The sequence below is a fragment of the Zootoca vivipara genome, chromosome Z1 (genome assembly GCF_965207765.1).
Source record: "Zootoca vivipara chromosome Z1, rZooViv2.hap1.1, whole genome shotgun sequence".
NCBI classification, from domain to species: Eukaryota; Metazoa; Chordata; class Lepidosauria; order Squamata; family Lacertidae; genus Zootoca; species Zootoca vivipara.
This window is the reverse complement of record NC_142583.1, coordinates 60,817,219-60,832,529: the sequence shown is the minus strand read 5'-3', so window position 1 is coordinate 60,832,529 and position 15,311 is coordinate 60,817,219. Positions and strand designations below refer to the sequence as shown.

At 43.9% G+C, this 15,311-nt stretch overlaps 1 protein-coding gene across 13 annotated transcripts in view; it reads left to right on the top strand.

The window, feature by feature from the left end:
* The window catches only part of PTPN13 (protein tyrosine phosphatase non-receptor type 13), a 151,745-nt gene that overhangs the window by 31,979 nt on the left and 104,455 nt on the right, over positions 1 to 15,311 (top strand). The gene's annotated exons all lie outside the window — the stretch shown is intronic.

The window sequence follows — 15,311 nt, the reverse complement described above, 5'->3', positions numbered from 1 at the left end:
TGCTTCTTGATGACTAGGCAGGGAAGCAAAAGAAAAGTTCCTACATCTGTCGTCTTCATATAAGGATTTAGGCTGCATATGCAGTACACTCTCAAAATGCATGCTTGCCCCCAAAGAATACTGGAAATTATGGTTTACCCATCACAGAGCACAGTTCCCAGCTTTCTTTGGGGGTCATTTGCTTTACACATATGGCGTGTTCACAGCCTTTGTCTACCTGATTTCAGCCAGTTCCTCTCTCATAGCAGTGGGTATGTGGTGCTGTAATGGTTAAACTTGTCAGACTATCCCCTGGAGAGAACAAGGTTCATGTTCTGCAGGATCCACAGTTCATTTGTAGAGCAGATGTTTGCATGCCAAAGGTCCCATCTTAAAGACACATCTTAAAGTCCCACAAGACACAGTAAACCCAATCTTTGGTTGAGCAGGTCTAGGATAAATGTGTGGGAGCTCTTAGAGATGAGTTTGCAACCAGTTTGCTCCTCCCCAGTTGGGTTTGATCCTGCTTCACACTGAGCTTGGCTTGTCCAAACCAGGATTTGTGGTTCAGGTCTCTCCTCACTATGAGCTGTAGCCAAGGTTAGTTCTTCACTGCTTGGTGTAAGACAACTTTCTATATTTTAACTTTCTATATTTCTGAAATTCATCCTTCAAAGCAGTTCCATCTTTGAACTTTTATTGTTTCTGTTTTTATACCTCCCGAGTTTGTTTTCTTTCTTTCTTTCTTTCTTTCTTTCTTTCTTTCTTTCTTTCTTTCTTTCTTTCTTTCTTTCTTTCTTTCTTCAAATGCTTTCGGAAAACAGCGTGTGTTCATTTTGCTGTAGCTGATGCCAGTGTGATAGGGATCGAGGATGATTAGACTCCTCGGTGAGACATCTCTCTTTTTTTGGTGACTTGCCTGTGGCTGGTTACGGATATTGTGATTTCTTTAGAATGTTCTTAGGAAAGCAGTCATTCATGGATATTACAGAAATGCCTGTATGATTAAGCTATTAAGCTAGTTCCAACTTGCAATGACAAGCAGTTAAAAAAAGAGCATGTGGAACGGAGCCGGTGGTTGGAAGCTTGGTTCCCTGGGATAAAGGGAAAGCTGATTCCACAACCTTGTCCCATCTGGTGCCTGCGACCAAGTCACTTTAAAATGCACAGTTTCCTGCTGCAAAGCTGTCTTTGTTCCAAAACCTTAATCAGATTTCTAGGGATCCCCTCTATTGACAGTGGCAACCCTTCCCTAGCAGGACCCTAAAATAGAAGTACAATCCCGGGAGATTAAAATTCCACCTGTCCTTCAGGAAATCTCGGCTCTTGTTCAACCACAGAGAGAAAAGCTTTTCTAACAAGGTAGAAACAGTGTGTAGGGCAAGTGGTCTCAAGCTGTGAACTCAACGTTTTGTAGAGAGATTGCTGGGCTAGGTTGTTTCTGAGAATCAGCGTTGTATGAATGGTCTGTGGCTCCCATTTATCACACGATTAAGTAAAACCCAGTCAAGTCTATGCACCTAATCTTCCCTGGAAGCATGCGTGCCTTTGTCTGTGCTGTTGACTCATCATAGGTCATCAGTGGGGGAAACTCAGACCATTGAAGAATACAAACTTTTTCTTTTTGTAAGATCTCAGACCATATTTGCAACAGCCAGACTCAAGTCTCCTCCTGTTCTTTGCACCACCCACTATTGGGCAATAGTACAGCTTCCGGTTTAGTAGTTTTCAGGGTTATAAGACCAATATAGTTCCAGGAAGGGAAATGCCTAGGTGAAGGTTCGGGAGAAATTCAATTTGGTTCATATTCTAAGAGCAATCCTACCTCATTCACATGGTATGAAACAATATGCGAACCGAAACTCTGCCATTCTTTGAAATTATCACGTCTCCAAATTTTGCAGTGCTGTTCTCAAGCCAAGTAATAGGTACTAAAAAGCATATATTTGTGAAAATCACATTAAGATTGTGTACAGGTAGGTAGCCGTGTTGGTCTGACGCAGTCAAAATAAAAATAAAAAATTCTTCCAGTAGCATTAAGATTGTAAAATGTGTGTCATATCTACTTGGATTCCAACGGGGAACAGGCTTTTGCTGCAACTGACACCAGAACCTGCCAGCTTGAATTATTTTTGAGTTCTTCATGAAAGTCAGTGAGAGGGAGATAGGCACTCCTCACTAGGGAAGGCATTCCACAAATGGGGAGCAGCCACTGAAAAGTCTCTGTCACGGGTCAGCACCAGTCAGGCAGCCCTCAGCTACAAGGCCTCACCTGCCGATCATAAGGTCCCGGATGGTTGAAATTCGGGAAGGTGCTCTTTTAGGTAGTTGGAGTCCCAAGCCATTTGGGGCTTTGATTGCTAGTTCTAACACTTTGAATTGGGCCCGTTAGCTCACTGACAGCCCATGCAGCTATCAGGACTGGTGTAATTCTATTAGGCTACTCCATCTGCCTAGCACAAAGTGATAGGGTAGTCCATTTTCCTGAATTCTCTGCATGCAGCAGATAGGGTTGCCAGACTCAATAGAGGACAGGACTTCTGTGCCTTTAATTGCCCTGCTCTCTTTTGAGTCTGGAAACCTTAAAGAGAAACCAGCAGACCCCTTGCTTGGAAATTAAACAAAGGGTCTGCTGGTTTCTCTTTAAGGTTTCCAGACTCAAAAGAGAGCAGGGCAATTAAAGGCACAGAAGTCCTGTCCTCTATTGAGTCTGGCAACCCTAGCAGCAGAAGACTTGGAAGGAGGGGAGACTGCAAATAGCATCTAACTAACTGGTGCCATCCAAAACCTGCAGTCCCTTGATGAGAGGGGCCTGGGAGCTGCCTTGGGAGCACAATCCTGCCTATTCTTTGCCTTGCATAATACACCACAGCATTGCACTATCAGGGTGAGACCTTAGAACCTATTGAGCAACTCGGCATTTGAGTCATTCAGTGTCAAGTATTATTCAAGTTCTATGGAACTCTGTTTTGACTCAATATTTTAGACACAATTTGTTTTCTGTTAAGCAGCCATTAAGGCTTTGAATTACAAATGTCATAGGTCAGAAAGGAAGTTGAGCAATTATTTCTGCAGCTTCTATTTTCTGTTTTTCCTACTTGGCTTCCAGAAATGTCTTGCAATACTGGGATGTCTAGAGAGAACTATTAAAGGCGACCACAGCTGAACTAACAGAAGATGATAACACTAAGACAAGATTCTGCTAGCCTCTGTATTATCAGTGAAGTTAGAAATATTTGTAACTGCACTGATATTCCTATCTCCAAATATCAAGTTAAGACTGAATAGATAGCTAACCTATACTGTATTGTCTACGGTAGGTATAATAATCACCTTGACTAGTAGATGACATTTTATTTAATTCCTTATTTGCAGATGTTAAAGGATTTACAACTCATGTTGATTTGCCACCTGGATGTTGCTTGCATACTTCACCCCAGGGGACAAATAGCAGCTTTGGGGGAGTAACTTAGATTGGGGAAATGGCACAAAAACAGGAGATTTGACGGTGCCTCTCCTCCTGTCTGTCTGGTCTTGTTCAACCCTTACTGTTTGGATGTTTTGGATAAAATTTAGAGAGTGTGTGTGCTTGGTCAAGGAAGTCTGACTCACTCCCTTTCTTTCATTGGTGGTGCACAGGGGCAGAGATTAGTGGTTAGCTAAAGGCAAGGGCATAGGGACCCAGGTGGCGCTGTGGTTAAACCACTGAGCCTAGGGCTTGCTGATCAGAAGGTCGGCGGTTCGAATCCCTGTGACGGGGTGAGCTCCCGTTGCTTGGTCCCAGCTCCTGCCCACCTAGCAGTTCAAAAGCACATCAAAGTGCAAGTAGATAAATAGGAACCGCTACAGCGGGAAGGTAAACGGCGTTTCCGTGCGCTGCTCTGGTTCGCCAGAAGCAGCTTTGTCATGCTGGCCACATGACCTGGAAGCTGTCTGCGGACAAACGCTGGCTCCCTTGGCCTATAGAGCGAGATGAGCGTCGCAACCCCAGAGTTGGACACGACTGGACCTGATGGTCAGGGGCCCCTTTACCTTTACCTTTTTAAAGGCAAGGGCACAAACTAAGGCAGCCTTGGGCTTGGATTCAGTGCATGCAGGCTGCTGCTGATTTCATGACCACCCTTAAGCAATTGTGAGCAGATGGCAGGATCAGATATGCCTTCCTGCCACTCCATCCCTTCTGGACTTACATTTAAGCGAGCAGCAATTCCTGCTTTACTGCCATTCAAAACCAGAGTTTGAAGCATGGCAGTTATTATCCCAGTTTGGACGTCACATTGAACCATGGTTTAGCATAAGGCGAGTGAGTTGCAATAAGCCTCAGGCTTGCACATTCCCGTTTGTCCAGCATGCCTGTGGAGGGGAGTTAGGAAGCCTTCCCTTACATTTTTTGATTGACCACATCTCACTGTTTTTGCAGCAAACTGTAGTTTATGCAGGAGTGGAGAAACTGTGACCCTCCAGATATTGTTGGGCTACATAATCCCTCACCATGGGCCATTTTGGCTGGGGTTGATGGGAGCAAGAATCCAGCAACATGTTCCCCATCCCTGGATTAATGGTTAAACCGTGGTTTCAGATTGGCTTGTTAACCATAGTTTAGTTAGTTCAGATGCCGCAGTAAGCTGCGGTGAAGCAAAAGTGGAAGCCAAATCTTTCTAAATCACCCTTATAACCTGAGGCTCTGTGTGGCTCATTTGCATCCATCTCTAAACTATGAGTGTGGCATAACGTCTTGCTTCACAAAGCAGTCAGTTGTCATGTGGACCAGGTTGCATCCCGCAGTGGGTGGTGGTGGCCACCAACTTAGATGGCTTCAAGAGCAGAGCAAACAATTTCTACCAGTGGCTACTAGCCACAACAGCTATTCTCAGCCTTCGCTGTTGGAGGAAGTATGCCTCCATGAACACCAGTTTTTGGAAATTGCAATTAGGGAGAGCACGGTTGCAATCATGTCCTGCTTCTGGGCTTCCCATGGGCATCTAGCTAGCTGCTGTGAGAACAGAGTACTGGAGTATAGCTGAGTTGGTAGACCATGAGACTCTTAAGCTCAGGGTCATAGGTTTGAGCCCCACGTTGGGCAAAATATTCCTGCATTGCAGGCGATTGGGCTAGATGACCCTTGTGGTCCCTTCTCACTATATGATTCTACGATATTCTATTCTATGACTTGATGGGCTATGGCCTGATCCAGGAGGACTCTGCTTATGTTCTTTGTTCCATAAATTAACGATAATTGACACTTGCACAATTTGGGATGAGGAAAACAGCACTTCTGTTCTTGATGGCAACCACTCCTGAGATCTAATGAGCTCATCTGCCCATTTAAGTAGGGTTACCAGTGCTAATGAACTCTTTGAAATGCTGCTAGTCACTTTTGTTTATTGGATTAGCCTTGGTTGCAGTTGCTTGGATCATATGCCAATTAGAAATGGAAGTTGTGAGGAGGGGGCAGACAAACCTAGAAAGACGTGCCGTTTGGGAGCACGCTCCGCCGAGGTGGTATAAGACGGCCTGCAGAGGTGAATCCATCCCTTAATTTGAAGAACGCGATTCAAGAACCCTGTGATTACTTACAAGGGCAATTCGCTTTTACAAGAATCAAACTTGCCTTTGTAGTTGAAATTGAATACAGTTTGTTGAATCGCAATTTAGGATAAGGTGTAATGTGTTGGCTAAACGTGGCATTGTTGGAAGTTCAGTGCCTGAAAGTGGGTGTTCCAAAATACTCCTTCCCCCTACTCCTTTCTACTTTATATATCTATAGATATAGATATATATCTATGCTGTTATAAGAACAACAGGAGTTTGGGATTAGAATATGTCATTTGGTTATACACGAAACGTCCAGAAACAAGTTTGTCTCGTTCCCGGGTGAATCTGGGACATTTAAAAACAGAGGTGTGCGTGTTTCATGGGGGGGAAAGCTTGCCGTTCACCCATTGTGAAATCACTTTGGCATTCGTGACTCCACTTCTGAGAAAAAGTAATGCGGGTCTAGTTCTGTGATCAGGGTGCAAGAGAGGAATGCGATGCGGTGCTCTGCTTGGCACTGGTTAACTGGAGTGTCGTGAAGTAGGATAAGAATTGGTGTCGTATATTCCCTGCATTCCCACTACCCAGCCCTAGGGATGCTGTCCTCATATTTCAAAAGCTATTGGCTTAGAGCAGCAGGAGTAGCCAGTGCGGTGCTCTCTAGATGCTGCTGGACTCCAACTCCCATCAGCCCCAGCCAGCCAGCAGTCAGGGATGATTGGAGTTGTCCCAAGCAACATTCAAAATTAGCTGGGACGCCAGTCGCATTTCACAACCGGCAGTTGGCCTTTTGCGACTGGATGGAGATGTCTGGGCGCCCGCTTTTGGCACCTAGCGTCTCCACCTGCCTGGCTGCAGCCAGCTGGTCTGCTGGGCACCGTGGCAGCGTAAGGCGCCATCTTTTGCTGCCGCGCTAGCGCAGACAATGCAAGTGGAAGGAAAACACACCCAATTACATCTCACATGGACCGGAAACAATGGCAGCAGCGAAGACTATACTCACTGGATTGAATTCTGTTCTGGACATGGGATGAATAAGGAAACGTTGGCAGTTTCTGCTCCCATTTATGTTTCCACCGGAATTTTCACCAACCTGGATGCCTTTAAAGGGGGATTAGACAAATTCCTGAAAGATAAGGCTATCAGTGGGTGTTAGTCATGATGACTGCGTGTCATTAGCAGTGTGAGAAGGCAACACACATGGAATACTAGTTGATGGAAACCAAGTGCTGTTGTGTTCTTGGTTCCCTGGTGCACCTGGTTGGGCATTTTGAGAACAAGATGCCTTAGGTCTTATTCAGCAGGGTTCCCCTTAACATTCCTATTTTTGGCACTCAGGGAGACGGTTAACCCTCCCCCCCCCGTATAGTTCTGATCCTGCTCACCTAGCTAATGCTTAAAGAGTTTGAAAAGTGCTTATGCACATTTTAATGTCATTTGCTACTTGGTTTCCCACCAGCATAATCTTCTTATCACTATGTTCAGCCGACTCCCCAAGAACCACCTATTCGTTCTGACTTCCTTTTTCTAAAAAACAAAAACCCCAACAAATAAAAATTCACGTTTACATAATCACATTCATAAGCGAAAATGCATTCGGTAAATATATTGCATCATGTTTAGAATATCCAGCAACACCGACTCCCTTGTATGATGCCGGGTCCAGTGAAGGATAAAGGGAAGCCAGTTTTTCTAAATGTTTCTGTTGAGTCGATTCTTCCATCCCGTAATTGTTTATATCATTTTATTCAGTACTATTAAGCCCCAGATTTTGGTCTGCCTTTGGTCTGTTGAGGGCATTCTATTGGTTTCCCATGCACTGCTCTGCACCTGAAGTTTTGCCTATTCCAAAATCATTACCAGATCGACTTCAAGGACAACCAGTTATTTTATTATTAATATTTTTGAAGAATATCTTGGTTTACAAAAGTACATGCCTCGTCTCTTTTTTTTCAGGTTGTACAGTCTTTCTTACAACTCAGTTACATTTGTTGTGAGACATTCGTGTTGAGTACAGTATAAGGTTGGGGAAGAAGAGAGGGGAGAAGAAGGGTGGGGGTCTTGAGGTTTATATTCTTTTATATAATTATAATTATTATTATTTATTTATACCCCGCCCATCTGGCCGGGCCTCCCCAGCCACTCTGGGCGGCTTCCAACAGAAATATAGTGTACATGTGGGGTTTTCTGTCAGCGTCAACTGAGTAGAAGGACAACCAGTTATAATTTTATTATTATTTGTTGTTGTTGTTTAGTCGTTTAGTCGTGTCCGACTCTTCATGACCCCATGGACCATAGCACACCAGGCACTGCTGTCTTCCACTGCCTCCCGCCGTTTGGTCAAACTCATGTTCGTAGCTTCGAGAACACTGTCCAACCATCTCGTCCTCTGTCGTCCCCTTCTCCTAGTGCCCTCAATCTTTCCTAACATCAGGGTCTTTTCCAAGGATTCTTCTCTTCTCATGAGGTGGCCAAAGTATTGGAGCCTCAGCTTCAGGATCTGTCCTTCCAATGAGCACTCAGGGCTGATTTCCTTCAGAATGGATAGGTTTGATCTTCTTGTAGTCCATGGGACTCTCAAGAGTCTCCTCTAGCACCATAATTCAAATAATTTTATTTACTTGGAAATAAAACTGCATTCTTTAATTAAGCAGCAACCCCACCATTTGCAGAAAAAGATAACTTTGGCCTTCCTGTATCTCTAACAACCAACCAGTATTGTTAAGTACATTTTAGATAATCTGTTTGCGGACTGTCTCGCCAGAGTGGTGCATGCTCTACTGTAGTTAACTCCCGCTTGGACTACTGCAATGCGCTCTACGTGGGGCTACCTTTGAAGGTGACCCGGAAACTACAATTAATCCAGAATGCGGCAGCTAGACTGGTGACTGGGAGTGGCCGCCGAGACCACATAACACTGGTCTTGAAAGACCTACATTGGTTCCCAGTACGTTTCCAAGCGCAATTCAAAGTGTTGGTGCTGACCTTTAAAGCCCTAAACAGCATAGGTCCAATATACCTGTAGGAGCATCTCCACCCCCATCGTTCTTCCCGGACACTGAGGTCCAGTACCAAGGGCCTTCTGGCGGTTCCCTCGTTGCGAGAAGCCAAGTTGCAGGGAACCAGACAGAGGGCCTTCTCGGTAGTGGCGCCCGCCCTGTGGAACGCCCTCCCATCAGATGTCAAAGAGAAAAACAGCTACCAGATTTTTAGAAGACATCTGAAGGCAGCCCTGTTTAGGGAGACTTTTAATGTTTAATAAATTATTGTATTTTATTTTTCTGTTGTAAGCCACCCAGAGTGGCTGGGGAAACCCAGCCAGATGGGCGGGGTATAAATAATATATTATTATTATTATTATTATTATTATTATTATTATTATTATTATTATTTTCCTTGGCTGACTTCTCCCCTTTCTCCTCTTCTGCATTTACTTCCAAGAGGTTCAGTACAGGCACAACACTCCAAAGCATAGTTTGGAGATCTAGCATGTGTCATGTGCCTTCCTTCTATCTCAGGCATAGGCAAACTCGGCCCTCCACATGTTTTGGGACAACAACTCCCATGATCCCTAGCTAACAGGACCAGTGGTCAGGTCAGGGATGATGGGAATTGTAGTTCCAAAGCATGTGGAGGGCCAAGTTTGCCTATGCCTGTTCTATCTGCTACAATGCCATTGCCGTTACAACCTTCATTTTCTTTAACTATTGTTCCTTGCATAATCATTAGTGGTTAAGGCTAACTAAAACTGCCCTTTTTTCTAGAGGGGTAGCTGTGTTAGCCTGTTGAAGCTTAAACAACAAAGTGTCTTGTGGCTGCTTTAAGAGTAATAAATTCACTGTGGCATGAACATTTGTGGACCGCAGTCTACTTTGCCAGCGCATGAAGTGTAATTCCGAATTGGCAGACATATATGGGGGATAAATATCAGTCTCATATAACAAGCATGCTTAGCTCTAGTTAATGCGTGAAGGGGTTAAGACCATAGAGTAAGCAGTTCTGCCAGACTTAACTAGGTCACACTCCCTCACCTTGGGAGGAAGGGTTACCAAAGCCTTTGTTTAATCTCTTCCACCATGTGACTCTGATCAGAAAGTATATATGAGTTGGTTGTTCCAAGCTTAGACCGTGTTTCTATAATTTGTGTTTCTATACAAATAATTAAGAAACACTTACCTTTTTGAAACTGTTTTGCTGCCTGTTTTTTCTTGCTGCTGTATTGAAAAGCACATGAATCTGACCTTTGAAGTGTTTGCAAGTAAACATTTTTAACTGACCAAGCATAAGGGGAACTTTGGAAGGGAATATCTTAAAGGTCTATCAGCCTATATTTCCAAGCTTTACTTTCTTGCATGTTTTGTGATTTGCTCTGCTGGGGCTCTCTTACCAAGAGAGTGTTTGTCCCAAACCTGGATCTAGGCATTCAGGGAATTCTTCCATTCATTTAAATCAATTACAAACATTTTAAAAAACCAACAAAATATGCACATAGCCGAGAGTTCGTGTGGGAGGGAACATTGGGAGAAAAATGAAATGCGAAAAGAACAGACAGTGATGTAATAACATAAAAGCAAAATAATTACAATGACCAGTTAATGAGGCTGTGCTGGTGATACCACACACTTCCTGGCATTGGTAAGCTAGTTAATGCACAAGACAAGGGGAGAGCGTCTGTGCTTCTCCTCCTAGATCTCACTGTTGGATTTGATAATACCTACCATGGTATCCTCCCAGACCAGGTTTGTGGGATGGGTATTCTGGGTACTATTTTGCAGTGGCTCCACTCTTATCTCCAGGGTTGGTTCCAGAGAGTGATATCTGAGGAGTGCTCTTCAGCCCCTGGTCAGTTATGCTATAGGGCAGGCATCCCCAAACTGCAGCCCTCCAGATGTTTTAGCCTACAACTCCCATGATCCCTAGCTAACAGGACCAGTGGTTGGGGAAGATGGGAATCGTAGTCCAAAACATCTGGAGAGCCGAAGTTTGGGGACGCCTGCTATAGGGTTTTGCAGGGCACAGTTCCCCCCCCCTGCTGTTTATCATCTACATGAAGCCATTGGGAGCAGAGTTTGAAGAACGGTGTCATGAACACACTAAGGACACGTAACTGTACATCTCCATAAAATTTGAATCGGGTGTGGCTGCTCAGGAGCTCTGTGGGTTGCATGAGAGTAATTAAACTGAGCTTTGAATCTTAGTGCAATGGAGGTTATGTGGGTGAGTGGTTTTCAAGTCAGGGAAATTGCCTCTTTTTGGATGAGGGTTGACTCTGAAGGAACAGGTGAATAGCTTGGCAGATGCTCTTGGATACGTGTTTGACACTGGGTGCAGTTTCATTGCCTAGGAGTGCCTTCTGCCATCTTTGACTGGTGCCAACAGTTGTGTCCGTTCCTGGATTGGGATGCTTTAGTTGTGGCATTGGTCTAGGCCAGGCATCCCCAAACTTCGGCCCTCCAGATGTTTTGGACTACAATTCCCATCTTCCCCGGCCACTGGTCCTGTTAGCTAGGGATCATGGGAGTTGTAGGCCAAAACATCTGGAGGGCCGCAGTTTGGGGATGCCTGGTCTAGGCATCGGTAACCTCCTCCAGATTGGATTATGGCAATGTGCTGCACGTGGAACATCTTTCAAGGTTGGTTTGCATGCTGCAGGTATGGCAGAAGGCCAAGGCAAGGCTGTTGAAGGGGGTGCTCTTTCAACGGTATGTGACACTGCGATGAATGAGCTGCCAGTACGGGAAACGTGTAGGGAAACATAGGAAGCTGCCTAAACAAAGTCAGATTATTGGCCCATATAGCCAACATATATGGGCAACATGACTGAAAACCTTTGTTTCTTTCAGTTGTGCTATATATATTTCCAATACTAGTTGGTTTATGATGATCCATTATTTTCCATGGTATTCCTTTTACCATTACCGGTATATCATGTTGATTAACTTCTTATCATGGACAGAGGTTGGGTGGTGATGTGTCTGGGTTTCTTTAGCTGTGTTTGCTGTACTGCAGGGGGGTTGGAATAGATGACCTTGGGATTTCTTTTCAACTCTTAAATTCTGTGGTTCTTTGGTTCAATTAAAAAAAAACCTAACCTGCAACTTGTTTAATTTTCTTTCCCCCATCCCTGATATATTTTAGCCAAATTTGCCATGTGGGGCATCAAAAGTTGTATGAGTTCACTTTTCTCATATCTATTATCAAATCGATATGAGAAAAGTGAACTCATACAACTTTTGTATGAGTTCACTTTTCTCATATCTATTATCAAATCACCCCAGGTAGTGTGGTTGCTGACCTTGAGCCAGACATCTTGGAGAGTGAAGTCAAATGGGCCTTAGAAAGCACTGCTAATAACAAGGCCAGTGGAAGTGATGATATTCCAGCTGAACTATTTAAAATTTTAAAAGATGATGCTGTTAAGGTGCTACACCCAATATGCCAGCAAGTTTGGAAAACTCAGCAATGGCCAGAGGATTGGAGAAGATCAGTCTACATCCCAATTCCAAAGAAGGGCAGTGCCAAAGAATGCTCCAACTACCGCACAATTGCGCTCATTTCACACGCTAGCAAGGTTATGCTTAAAATTCTACAAGGCAGGCTTAGGCAGTATGTGGACCGAGAACTCCCAGAAGTGCAAGCTGGATTTCGAAAGGGCAGAGGAACCAGAGACCAAATAGCAAACATGCGCTGGATTATGGAGAAAGCTAGAGAGTTCCAGAAAAACGTCTACTTCTGCTTCATTGACTATGCAAAAGCCTTTGACTGTGTCGACCACAGCAAACTATGGCAAGTTCTTAAAGAAATGGGAGTGCCTGATCACCTCATCTGTCTCCTGAGAAATCTCTATGTGGGACAAGAAGCTACAGTTAGAACTGGATATGGAACAACTGAGTGGTTCAAAATTGGGAAAGGAGTACGACAAGGTTGTATATTGTCTCCCTGCTTATTTAACTTATATGCAGAATTCATCATGCGAAAGGCTGGACTAGATGAATCCCAAGCCGGAATTAAGATTGCCGGAAGAAATATCAACAACCTCAGATATGCAGATGACACAACCTTGATGGCAGAAAGCGAGGAGGAATTAAAGAACCTTTTAATGAGGGTGAAAGAGGAGAGCGCAAAATATGGTCTGAAGCTCAACATCAAAAAAACCAAGATAATGGCCACTGGTCCCATCACCTCCTGGCAAATAGAAGGGGAAGAAATGGAGGCAGTGAGAGATTTTACTTTCTTGGGCTCCTTGATCACTGCAGATGGTGACAGCAGTCACGAAATTAAAAGACGCCTGCTTCTTGGGAGAAAAGCAATGACAAACCTAGACAGCATCTTAAAAAGCAGAGACATCACCTTGCCGACAAAGGTCCGTATAGTTAAAGCTATGGTTTTCCCAGTAGTGATGTATGGAAGTGAGAGCTGGACCATAAAGAAGGCTGATCGCCGAAGAATTGATGCTTTTGAATTATGGTGCTGGAGGAGACTCTTGAGAGTCCCATGGACTGCAAGAAGATCAAACCTATCCATTCTGAAGGAAATCAGCCCTGAGTGCTCCCTGGAAGGACAGATCGTGAAGCTGAGGCTCCAATACTTTGGCCACCTCATGAGAAGAGAAGAATCCTTGGAAAAGACCCTGATGTTGGGAAAGATTGAGGGCACTAGGAGAAGAGGACGACAGAGGACGAGATGGTTGGACAGTGTTCTCGAAGCTACGAACATGAGTTTGACCAAATTGCGGGAGGCAGTGCAAGACAGGAGTGCCTGGCGTGCTATGGTCCATGGGGTCACGAAGAGTCGGACACGACTAAACGACTAAACAACAACAACAACAACAAATTATCAAATCAAGCAAACATTGTCTTGGTAGTTTTATGGCAGAAATAAAGGGCTTTTAAGAAACAGCATCATTGTCAAACTGGTGGTTTTCATGTCTTCACCATTCTTTTCTTTACTACATCTGTGGCATATAATTCTTGGCAGTACATGATGATGGGATTACAAGCAAGTATGAAATGGCTCTAGGCGAACAAGTGAACTCAAGCTATTAAAACATGAGCTTTCACTTCTGTTTAGTCACAAAGGTTCAGACTTTCAACCTGGAAATACCAGCACAGGAGGACAAAACCCACGACTCAAGTTGGATTTAATATGTGCCACCTGAAGCACTCTAGAGCCTCTCTCACAATGGTGGCAACCTGTGAAAGACAGTCACTCAATTTTTAGTGTGCTTATATTGTGTGTGTGTGTGTGTGTGTGTGTGTTAATTAACAACTGTACCTGCAACAAAATGCAGTAGGAAGTGCTTCTTGTGGCTCCTTCCACAGCCCCTTCAATATATTTCATTGCATTCCCTCTATGCCCCAGCAGTCATCAGATACTCTCAGAAGAATTTGTCCTCAGTCCTCAATAGGCAGTTCTGCAGTTTGTCCCTTAAGTTTTTACTCTAAAAGTGTTATGTGCTTCTGGAAATTTTGGTGTTGACACCTCTCTTTTTTGTGTGGATGGTTCTGTTTTGACCACTTCAGGTTCCACACTTGGAAAACTGTGTATCTGAAGAAGTGTGCATGCACGTGAAAGCTCATACCAATGACAAACTTAGTTGGTCTCTAAGGTGCTACTGGAAGGATTTTTTAAAATTTTGTTTCGACTACGGCAGACCAACACGGCTACCTACCTGTAATTGGAAAACTGAGTGTGCTTTCAATATATAAGTTTGGCTTCAGAATACAGTGGAACCTTGGTTGTCGAAAGCAATCCATTCTGGAAGATCATTTGACTTCTGAAACATTCAACAACCAAGGTGCAATTGCCGGTCGACAAAATCCATTGAAAAAATTGAGAAAAGCGCCTCGGAAGCTGTTTGACTTCCGAGACACGTTCGAAAATGGAAGCATTCACTTCTGGGTTGTTGCCATTTGAAAGCCAAAATGTTCGACTTCCGAAGCGTTCGACAACCAAGGTTCCACTGTATAGTATTTGCTGCAGAATATCAGCATTCCTTAAAAAAAAAAACAGGTTGCTATTCCTTATGGTTGAAAATACATGCTTAAAACGGTGTTTACTGTGCCTGGTGCTAAATGAAGTGCTGAGTGACTTTTCCAAGGAGCAGAGCTTCAGTATCCTGTGTAGCTTCCTTATCTGTCGTTGTGGCTTCCAAAAGCAGAATGAATTGTGTGAAAGGAAGAACTCATTCAAATGTGTTGTATTTGCACAATTTATCCGGGCTGAAGATTTTAAAATTCTTGTTGCAGAAGTTCTGGGGTTGTTTTTTGAGGCAATTCCTCTTCCCCCAGCATACACAGGTCTTGATAGCGGAGGAGCTGTTGAAACTTGAAAGCTGCTTTCTTGATAGCAGCTGGCTGGATACTTAATAAGTTCTTACCCATAAATTCTCTCATCGGTAAATCACTGTCTTGGGCAATAAGATTTATAAAACAGGCAACACCAATTATGTTTAGGGATGGTTCGCAAAACAGCCCAGAGGGAATCGCTGGTCGATTTTCAGCTGTGCTATAGCGCCATCATTACAAGTGTCTAAGTGGTGCTACTGCAGCTTCCGAATCGGCAGAGATCAGGTGACACACATAGCCAGTTGGGTCATATTAATAATAATAATAATAATTCTATACTGCCCTTCATCCAAAGATCACAGGGCAGTTTACAATATGAAAACCTAAAAATACATCCCATGATAACAAACAAACAAAAACCCTTACAGTTTGAAAGGCCATAGATATTTCATTTATCTAGATGCCTAAAGATATGTAATGAAAGCACCAGGCAGGCTTCCATGGGGAACG